At 46.4% G+C, this 11,287-nt stretch overlaps 1 pseudogene across 1 annotated transcript; it reads left to right on the top strand.

The window, feature by feature from the left end:
• The first annotated feature begins 1,352 nt into the window (after positions 1 to 1,352).
• LOC100410974 (procathepsin L pseudogene) lies at positions 1,353 to 2,702 on the top strand (annotated as a pseudogene). The gene has a single exon (XR_013522814.1). The product of XR_013522814.1 is annotated as a procathepsin L pseudogene (transcript).
• The last annotated feature ends 8,585 nt before the right edge of the window (positions 2,703 to 11,287 follow it).

The following is an 11,287-nucleotide window of genomic DNA, read 5'->3' as shown; positions in this document are numbered from 1 at the left end:
GAGGTCGGGAGTTCAAGACCAGCCTGACCAACATGGTGAAACCCTGTCTTAAAAAAAAAAAAAACAAAAACTGTGGAATTTTGAACCAGAGCCGGCATTTAAAGACGATCCCCAGGTGATTGTATGCACATTATGGTCTGAGAAACACTAAACTAAAAAAATATGAGCTCAGAAAATCCTTAACAAGAAATCTGTGCAAAACTGTAAGAGGAAAACCGCATCAGTTCCGTGAGAGACAGCACACAGCGTGTTTCTGGATGGGAATACGAAGTGGGGTGAAGACGTCAATTCTCACGTACAATGGTCAAAGTGATTTTTTTTTCTATTGTCATTTTTCTTTTTCTCTATACTTTTCACAATTGATATACCATTGTTGTACACATTGTGGGGTACATGTGGGTAAAAATGATTTTTGAAATTAATTTGAGAGAATAAATTGGCTGGGCATGGTGGCTCACACCTGTAAACTTAGCACTTTGGGAGGCCAAGACAGGAGGATTCCTTGAGGCCAGGAGTTTGAGACCAACCAGCCTGGGCAACATAGCAAGACTCCATTTCTTTCTTTCATTGTTTTTTAAGATGGGTTTTCACCATGAGGGCCAGGCTGGTCTTGAACTCCTGACCTCAGGTGATCCACCCACCTTGACATCCCAGTGTTAGGATTACAGGCGTGAGTCCCTGCGCCCAGCCGAGACTTCATTTCTACCAAAAAATTGTTAAAAACTTTCAGGGCGGCCAGGTGTGGTGGCTCACGCTTGTAATCCAAGCACTTTGGAGGCCAAGGCGGGTGGATCAACTGAGGTCGAGAGTTCAAGACCAGCCTGACCAACATGGTGAAACCCCGTCTTTAAAAAAAGGAAAACAAAAACAAAAACAAAACAAAAAAAACTTGAAGGGCGTTGGCCGGGTGCAGTGGCTCACCCCTGTAATCCCAGCACTTTGGGAGGCCGAGGCTGGCGGATCACGAGGTCAAGAGATCAAGACCATCCTGGCCAACATGGTGAAACCCCGTCTCTACTAAAAATACAGAAATTTAGCTGGGCATGGTGACGCGTGCCTGTAATCCCAGCTACTCAGGAGGCTGAGGCAGGAGAATTGCCTGAACCCAGGAGGCGGAGGTTGCGGTGAGCAGAGATCGCGCCATTGCACTCCAGCCTGGGTAACAAGAGCGAAACTCCGTCTCAAAAAAATAAAATAAAATAAAATAAAATAAAATAAAAATAAATAAATAAATTAATTAATTAAAATACAAAAATTGCCAGAACCGCGACCTCCGCAACCTGAAGAGCAGCCTCCGGCGAGTGCGCCTGCGCAGCTACAACCACAGCAGGAAAGCGCCGCTGGGCAGGCCCAGCTGTGGCCGGACCTGGACTGGAAGAGAGGACGCGGTGGAGGAGGTTTTGAAACATGAACCCTACACTTATCCTCTCCGCCTTTTGCCTGGGCTTAGCCTCAGCTGCTCTAACATTCGATCACAGTTTAGAGGCGCAGTGGATCAAGTGGAAGGCGATGCACAACAGATTATACGGTATGAATGAAGAAGAATGAAGAGCAGTGTGGGAGAAGAACGTGAAGATGATTGAACTGCACAATCACGAACACAGCCAAGGGAAGCACAGCTTCACAATGGCCATGAACGCCTTTGGAGACATGACCAATGAAGAATTCAGGCAGGTGATGAATGGCTTTCAAAACCGTAAGCCCAGGAACGGGGAGGTGTTCCAGGAACCTCTGTTTCATGAGGCCCCTAGATCTGTGGCTTGGAGAGAGAAAGGCTACGTGACTCCTGTGAAGAATCAGGGTCAGTGTGGTTCTTGCTGGGCTTTTAGCACGACTGGTGCTCTTGAAGGACAGATGTTCCGGAAAACTGGGAAACTTGTCTCACTGAGTGAACAAAATGGTAGACTGCTCTGGGCCTCAAGGCAATCAGGGCTGCAATGGTGGCCTAATGGGTTATGCCTTCCAGTATGTTCAGGAGAACGGAGGCCTGGACTCTGAGGAATCCTATCCGTATGAGGCAACAGAAGAATCCTGTAAGTATAATCCCGAGTGTTCTGTTGCTAATGACACTGGCTTGGTGGACATCCCTGAGCTGGAGAAGGTCCTGATGAAGGCAGTTGCAACTGCGGGGCCCATTTCTGTTGCTACTGATGCAGGTCATGAGTCCTTCCAGTTTTATAAAGAAGGCATTTATTTTGAGCCAGAATGTAGCAGTGAAGACATGGATCATGGTGTGCTGGTGGTTGGCTATGGATTTGAAAGAACAGGATCAGATAACAGTAAATATTGGCTGGTGAAGAACAGCTGGGGTGAAGAATGGGGCATGGATGGCTACATAAAGATGGCCAAAGACCGGAAAAACCATTGTGGAACTGCATCAGCAGCCAGCTACCCCACTGTATGAGCTGATGGACAGTGATGAGGAAGGACCTGACTGGGGATGGCGCATGCGTGGGAGTTCATCTCAGTCTTCCAGCCCCTGCTGTGACGGATACACACTAGAATCATTGAAGATCCAAGTGTGATTTGAATTCTGTGATATTTTCACACTGGTAAATGTTACCTCTATTTTAATTACTGCTATAAATAGGTTTATAGTATTGATTCACTTACTGACTTTGCATTTTTGTTTTTAAAAGGATGTGTAAGTTTTTTACCTGTTTAAATAAATGTAATTTCAAATGTGAAAAAAAATACAAAAATTAGCTTGGTATGGTGGCATGTGCCTGTAGTCCCAGCTACTCGGGAGGCTGAGGCAGGAGAATTGCTTGAACCAGGGAGGCAGAGGTTGCAGTGAGCCGAGATCGTGCCACTGCACTCCAGCCTGGTGCCTGGTGGTGGAGCGAGACTGTCTCACAAAAAAAAAATTTTTGCTGAGCGTGATGGTTGGGTGCATGCCTATAATCCTAGCTTCTCAGGAGGCTGAGTGGGGAGGACATGCAGTCAGGAGTTGGAGACCAGCCTGACCAACATGGTGAAACCCCATCTCTACTAAAAATATAAAAAATTAGTCGGACCTGCTGGCACATGCCTGTAATCCCAGCTACTCAGGAGGCTGAGGCAGGAAAATCGTTTGAACCAGGAAGAGGTTGTAGTGAGCTGAGACGGCGCCATTGCACTCCAGCGTGGGCAACAGATCGAGATTCCATTTCAAAAAAGAAAGAAAGAAACAGATAACCCAGAAACAGACTTCAGCATTTCCATAAGCTCCAGGAGTGCAGAGAAAAGTCTATGTTTGTATTCACCATTGTGTCATTTTCCCTATGTAAGGCATACAGTAAGTGCTTAAAAATATATATATTGTATTCTAATTTAATACACATGGCTGGGCATGGTGGCTCACACCTGTGATCCCAGAACTTTGGGAGGCCTAGGTGGGAGAATGGCGTGAGCTCAGGAGTCTGAGACCAGCCTGAGCAACATCGTGAAACTCTATCTGTACAAAAAATGCAAAAATTAGCCAGACGTGGTGCCTGTAGTCCAGCGTGAGCCTGAGAGGTTGAGGCTGCAGTGAGCTGAGATTGGGCCACTGCACTCCAGCCTGAGCTATAAAGCGAGACTCTGTCTTAAAGAAAAACCCCAAAATTTAATACATGCTAAAGAAGGACTCATAAATCAGTGGTGAAAGGGAAGACTAGTCTTTCAATAATACTGGGGAAATTGCTTGCAGTTTTGGACCAAAATAACCAGATTTTGTTATTCCATTTTATAAAGGGGCTTTTAAACTTTTTTGGACTATGACCCACAGTAAGAAATATGTGGAACATTTCAGCTGAATATAAATTAATAATTAAAACAAAAGTCTATAAAGCAATAATTATCCTTTTTATGTCAGATGGACTCTGATGTAGTCCATTGCATTCCATTCCTGGGTTTATTTTGTCTTTTGTTTTTTTAAATTCAGATGGGATGCCAATTTTTTTCATTCCATTCCTGTATTATTAAAAAGAAAATTCTGCTGTCTACCTAGTAAATTAATCTAATAACTCACTAGTGAATAGCTACCAGCTGTTTGAAGAATATTTTTATACCAGAATTAACTTTTATTTTTATTTATTTATTTATTTATTTTGAGACGGAGTTTCGCTCTTGTTACCCAGGCTGGAGTGCAATGGTGCGACCTTGGCTCACCGCAACCTCCGCCCCTTGGGTTCAGGCAATTCTCCTGCCTCAGCCTCCTGAGTAGCTGGGACTACAGGCACGCGCCACCATGCCCAGCTAATTTTTTGTATTTTTAGTAGAGACGGGTTTTCACCATGTTGACCAGGATGGTCTTGATCTCTTGACCTCGTGATCCACCCGCCTCGGCCTCCCAAAGTGCTGGGATTACAGGCTTGAGCCACCGCGCCTGGCCCAGAATTAACTTTTAATTAAAAAAAAGAAAAAATATGGGTAAATAATATGACTTTCTTTGAGACAAAATCTTGCTCTGTCACCCAGTCTGGAGTGTAGTGGCGCAACTGGCTCACTGCAACCTCTGCCTCTCAGGTTCAAGCGATTTTCCTGTCTCAGCCTCCCAAGTAGCTGGATTATAAGCACGCGCCACCACACCCAGCTCATTTTTGTATTTTTAGTAGAGACGAGTTTCACCATGTTGGCCAGGCTGGTCTCGAACTCCTGACCTCAAGTGATCTGCCCATCTCAGCCTCCCAAAGTGCTGGGATTACAGGTGTTAGCCACTGAGCTCAGCTAAATAATATGAGATTTTGAGATTAGAAATGACTTGAGATTTTAAAAATAATGGAAAAAGGCTGATTGTGGTGGCTCATGCCTGTAATCCCAGCACCTTGGGAGGCCGAGGTGGGCAGATCACCTGAGGTCAGGAGTTCAAGATCAACCTGGCCGACATGAAGAAATCCCATCTCTACTAAAAATACAAAATTGGCGGGGCATGATGGCATACACCTATAATTCCAGCTACTTGGGAGGCTGAGGTGGGAGAATCGCTTGAACCTGGGAGGCAGAGGTTGGAGCCAAGATCTGGTCATTGCACTCCAGCCTGGGTAACAAGAGCGAAACTGTCTAATAATAATAATAATAATAATAATAATAATGGAAAAAAATAACAGAGGCAAACAACAAATTGGACTACACCAACATTTTAAATATGTTATAGGGACCGTATCTGGCAAGGGCAGCTATGACAGACAGGATGTGGTCATTGATGGAGAGAAGAGGCCAGTTATTCTTGACATTTCTTTCTTCCTCATATTCACCCACATGGAATCCAACAGCAAGTCCGCAGATGCTGCCTCTATCCGTGCAGTTTCTCCCTGGCCACAGCCCTGATCTTAGTCCAGACCATCATTCTCTCACTCTGGGGCTGCTGCCCCCACCTCCCAGCTAGTCTCCCTGCTTCCACTGTGCACCCCACAATCCACAGTCCTTTCTGCTCACAGCACCAAGAGTCATCTTTTTTTTTTTGAGACAGGGTCTCACTATGTTGGCCAGGCTGGTCTCAAACTCATTCTCAAGTGACGCTCCTGCCTTGGCCTCCCAAAGTGCTGAGATTGCAGTGATGAGCCACCATGCCCAACCAAGAGCAATTTTTTTGAGGTGTAAATTAAATCACCCGAGTAATCCAACTAAGAAACTGGCAAATAAGCCGGGTGCGGTGGCTCATGCCTATAATCCCAGCACTTTGGGAGGCCGAGGCGGGTGGATCACAAGGTCAAGAGATCGAGACCATCCTGGTCAACATGGTGAAACCCCGTCTCTACTAAAAATACAAAAATTAGCTGGGCATGGTGGCACGCACCTGTAATCCCAGCTACTCGGGAGGCTGAGGCAGGAGAATTGCTTGAACCCAGGAGGCAGAGGTTGCGGTGAGCCAAGATCGTGCCATTGCACTCCAGCCTGGGTAACAAGAGCGAAACTCTGTCTCAAAAAAAAAAAAAAAAAAAAAGAAAAAGAAAAGAAACTGGCAAATAAAAACTCTTACAAGTGCTGAATCTTCTGTCTGTATTTATTTGTGAGGCGTGTGTGTGTGTGTGTGTGTGTGCACGTGCTCAATGTTTATACATAAAAGGGCTCTGATTAATTGTCAGCAGGCAAGGTCAACCCCTTAGGTGGTTACAGAATCGAAGAGAGGGACTAGAAGGGGACAGGCCAGACCTCTCTGCACTTCCATATTCCAAGGAGAAACTGAGGAGTCCAAGAATTCTAAGTTCCAGCTGGCTTCCTGGTTCTTTCTTCCCCGCCCCCTTCCGAAATGGAGTTTTACTCTTGTCACCCAGGCTGGAGTGCAGTGGCACAATCTAGGCTCACTGTAACCTCCACTTCCCAGATTCAAGTGATTCTCCATCCTCAGCCTCCCGAGTAGTTGGGATTACAGGCACGTGCCACCATGCCCAGCTAATTTTTGAATTTTTAGTAGAGACAGGATTTCACTTGAACTCCTAACCTCAGGTGCCTCAGTCTCACAGGCGTGAGCCACAGCATCCCAGCCTTCCTGGTTCTTACGAAGGTGTACTTGTCAAGGTAGGAGGTGGTTAGAATAAACTCACACCCGATTTCCCCTCCATCACAACAGACATCAATACAGAAGAGTTCTGTGACCAAACGTGTGTATGGGGGGATTCTCCCCACCACCAACTGAGCAATCAACTCTGCAGCAGACGTCAGCTTGTGTCCTCCAATGCAATTCTAACACTGTCTACCTGGAGGTCAACTCTGATCCCAGTGGGTAAGGGCTCAGTCCCAAGACTGGCCCCACCCTCAGACACCAGTTGCAAGTTCTAGTCTTTGAAACTTCTGACCAACTAGCTTCAAATTAGGATTCTCAAAACCCTCTCTTTGGGTTCAATTAATTTGCAAGAGCAGCTCACAGAACTCAGGGAAACACTTATATTTACCAGTTTATTATAGAGGATATTACAAAGGATACAGATGAAGAGATGTAGAGGGTGAGGTAGGGAAAAGGGAAGTTGCTCAAAGTTTCCATGCCCTCCCCTTGCGCATCAGTCTCCAGGAACCTCCATGGGTTCTGCTAACCAGAAGTTCTTCGAACCTTGGTGCCTTGGGTTTGTTTTTCTTTTCTTTTTTTAATTTTTTTGAGATGAGTTTCGCTCTTGTTGCCCAGGCTGGAGTGAAATGGCTCGATCTCGGCTCTTCATAATCTCTGCCTCCTGGGTTCAAGTAATTATTCTCCTGCCTCAGCCTCCTGAGTAGCTGGGACTACAGGCATGCGCCACCATGCCCGGCTAATTTTGTATTTTTAGTAGAGACAGGTGTCTCCATGTTGGCCAGGCTGGTCTTGAACTCCTAACCTCAGGTGATCCGCCCACCTCAGCCTCCCAAAGTGCTGGGATTACAGGCGACAGCCACTGAGGGCAGGTTTGTTTTTCTTGTTGATTTTTTGTTTTTGTTTTGAGACAGACTCTTACTCTGTCGCTCAGGCGGGAGTGCAGTGGTGTGATCTCGGCTCACTGCAACCCCCACCTCCCAACCTTCAAGCAATTCTCCTGCCTCAGCCTCCTGAGTAGCTCGGATTACAGGCGCACACCACTATGCCCAGCGAATTTTTGTATTTTTAGTAGAAACAGGGTTTCACCATGTTGGCCAGGCTGGTCTCAGACTTCTGACCTTGTGATCTGCTTGTCTCGACCTCCCAGCGTGTTGAGATTACAGGCGTGAGCCACTGTGCCCTGCCTTTTTTTGTTGTTGTTGTTTTGAGATAGAGTTTCCCTCTGTTGCCCAGGCTGGAGTGCAGTCGCGTGATCTCTGCTCAGTGCAACTTTTGCCTCCCAGGTTTAAGCGATTCTTGTGTCTCAGCCTCCCAAGTAGCTGGGATTATAAACATACACCACCATGTTTGGCTAATTTTTGTATTTTTAGTAGAAATGGGGTTTCACCATATTGGCCAGGCTAGTCTTGAACTCCTGACTTGAAGTAATTCTCCTGCCTTGGCCTCCCAAAGTGCTGCGATTGCAGGCATGTGGCACTGTGCCAGGCTGCCTCTTGGGTTTTATTATCAAGGCATAATTGACTAAAACAATGGCCACTGGTAATCAGCTTGACCCCTCTTTTTTTTTTTCCCCCTTTAGCACGATAGTTTGTAAACTTGACCCCTTTTCTCTCCTGTGAAGTTGGGGGCGCTAGGGCTCAAAGTCCCAAACCTCTAAGCATGCCTTTGCCTTTCCAGTGACCAGCCCCATCTTGAAGCTGTCAGTCACATTAGCATATAAAAGACAGCACTTTAGCCTGGGTGTGGTGGCTCAGCCTGCAATCCTAGCACTTTGGGAGATGGAGGTGGGTAGATCACTTGAGGTCAGGAGTTTGAAACCAGCCTGGCCAACATGGTGAGACTGCCCCCCGCCGGCCCCATCTCTACTAAAAATACAAAAATTAACTGGGCACAGCTCCGGGTGCCTGTAATCCTGGCTACTCTGGAGGCTGACGCAGGAGAATCGCCTGAACTTGGGAGGCAGAGGTTGAGTGAGATTGCGCCACTGCACTCCAGCCTGGGTGACAGAGGGAGACTCGGTCTCACAAAAGAAAAAGCAAAACACAAAAACAAAAAACAGAAGACAGTACTTTAGTGATTCCCAGGATTTTTAGGAGTTCTATGCTGGGAAATGGTGACAAAGACCAAATATATATTTCTCTGTATTACCAGAGGATAAACCATATTTGGTCTAATAGTCTCTCTATAACTTGTTACTATTAGATATATGGTCTATGAGGCTCCATCTGTATTCTCGCCCAAGCTCTCGCCCAAGGAGGTCTCAGACCGGGTTCTCCTTCTTGGGGGATCTAGGGAATGCACACACACACAGACCCTTGGAGCTGGAGCCGCAGCTGAAAATTGACCCTGAAATCTTTGAAGCTTTTATAGGAATGGAGAGGAAACGAAAACCTGTTATTTCAAAGCGAAGTTAATCCATTTTCATTCTAGGAAAACCGCTGGAAGGAACTTTTAGTTATGCAAATATAGGGCAGAGCTCCCCTTCTGAAATTGAGATGCTTGTGACCCTGAGCGCCCTGGGGCACCCCTCTGCTGGTGAGCTGATGAAAGGGCCTGTGTTGTAGGCAGAAAGGCGCCTCTTCAGATAGTATTTCCCTTTAAAAATTTTGATACAGGCTGGCCATGGTGGCTCACGCCTGTAATCCCAGCAGTTTGGGAGGCTGAGGTGGGTGGATCATCTGAGGTTGAGAGTTCGAGACCAGCTTGGCCAACGTGGTGAAATCATATTTCTACTTAAAATAAAATTTGAAAAAAATTAGCTGGGCGTGGTGATGTGCGCCTGTAATCCCAGCTAGCTGGGAGGCTGAGGCAGGAGAACTGCTTGAACCTGGGAGGCAGAGGTTGCAGTGAGCAGAGATCAAACCACTGTACTTACTCCAGCCTGGACAAAAGAGTGAGACTTCGTTTTTTTTTTTTTTTTTTTTTTTTAGAGACAGGGTTTCACCATGTTGGTCAGGCTGGTCTTGAACTCCTGACTTCAGGTGATCTGCCCACCTCAGCCTCCCAAAGTGTTGGGATTACAGGCATGAGCCACCGCGCCCCACCGAGACTCTGTCTTAAAAAGAAGTTGGGCTGGGCGTGGTGGCTCACGCCTGTAATCACAGCACTTTGGAGGAGGTTAAGGCAGGCAGATCACGAGGTCAGGATTTTGAGACCAGCCTGACCAACAAGGGGAAACCCCGTCTCTACTAAAAATACAAGAATTGGCCAGACATGGTGGCACACGCCTGTAATCCCTACTCGGGAGGCCTTCACAGGAGAATCGCTTGAACCTGGGAGGCAGAGGTTGCAGTGAGCCAAGATGGCGCCATTGCACTCCAGCCTGGGCAACAAAGCGAAACTCCATCTCAAAAAAAAAAAACTGATACAAAATACAATTTATACAATTAATAGTTAATAAATGATTATTATGTGCCAGATACTATGATAAGCACTTAATGGGAATTATCTCACTCAGCCTTCATAATACCCAATATTGCTTTCATTATATAAGTGAAATGAGCAAACCGAGGTTCATAGAGTTTAAGTAACTTGTGCAGTAGGCATGCATTTAGCTAGTGACAGAGAGAGGATTTGAACCTACACCTGACTCCAGAGCCTATTCTCTGCCTCTGTCATCCTCTGGAGTTTTTTCAGGTCATTAATGGAGTGAGTGATTTTCCCAGACTGTCAGAGGGGTTTGACCAAGAGCGACTCCATCTTGAACTGGAATTGGGTAAAATGCGACTGAGACCTAGTGAACTACATTCCTAGGAGGCTAGGCATTCCAATCATAGGAACAGATAGGAGGTCAGCACAAGACGCAGGTGATAAAGACCTTGCTGATAAAACACACTGCAGGCCGGGCGCAGTGGTTCACGCCTGTATTGCCAGCACTTTGGGAGGCCAAGGCGGGCGGATCACGAGGTCAACAGATCGAGAGTATCCTGGTCAACAAGGTGAAACCCCGACTCTACCAAAAATACAAAAATTAGCTGGGCATGGTGGTGCGCGCCTGTAGTCCCAGCTACTCAGGAGGCTGAGGCAGGAGAATTGCTTGAACCCAGGAGGCAGAGGTTGCAGTGAGCCGAGATCGTGCCATTGCACTCCAGTCTGGGTAACAAGAGCGAAACTCCACCTCAAAAAAAAAAAAACAACACACTGCAGTAAAGAAGCCAGCCAAAACCCACCAAAACCAAGATGGTGACAAGAGTGACCTCTGGTTGTCCTCACTACTCTTTGTACGATGATTATAAAGCACTAGCATGCTAAAAGACACTCCCACCAGCTCTATAACAGTTTACGAATGCCGTGGTAATGTCAGGAAGTTATATGGTCTAAAAAGAGGAGGGGACCGGGCATGGTGGCTCAAGCCTGTAATCCCAGCACTTTGGGAGGCCGAGGCAGGCGTATTACATGAGGTCAGGAGTTCGAGACCAGCCTGGCCAATATGTTGAAACCCGCGTATCTACTTAAAAAATACAAAAAGTTAGCCAGGTGTGGTGGCACATGCCTGTAGTCCCAGCTACTCGAGAGATTGAGGCAGGAGAGTCGCTTAAACCCAGGAGGTGGAGTTTGCAGTAAGCCAAGATCAAGTCACTGCACTCCAGCCTGGGTGATAGAGCGAGAATTCATCTCAAAAATATAAATAAATAAAATAAAAAGGGGAGGAACCCTCAGTTCTGGGAATTGCCCATCCCTTTCCCAGAAAACTCATGAATAATCCACCCCTTGTTTAGCATATAATCAAGAAGTAACAATAAGTATCCTTGGTCGAGCAGCTCAAGCTGCTGCTCTCTACCTATGGAGTAGCCATTTTTTTTTTTTCTTTTTTTTTTGAGA

Source organism: Callithrix jacchus, chromosome 10, assembly GCF_049354715.1.
Source record: "Callithrix jacchus isolate 240 chromosome 10, calJac240_pri, whole genome shotgun sequence".
Taxonomy (NCBI): Eukaryota; Metazoa; Chordata; class Mammalia; order Primates; family Cebidae; genus Callithrix; species Callithrix jacchus.
The sequence above is the reverse complement of the archived record's forward strand: the minus strand, read 5'-3'. Positions and strand labels throughout refer to the sequence as shown.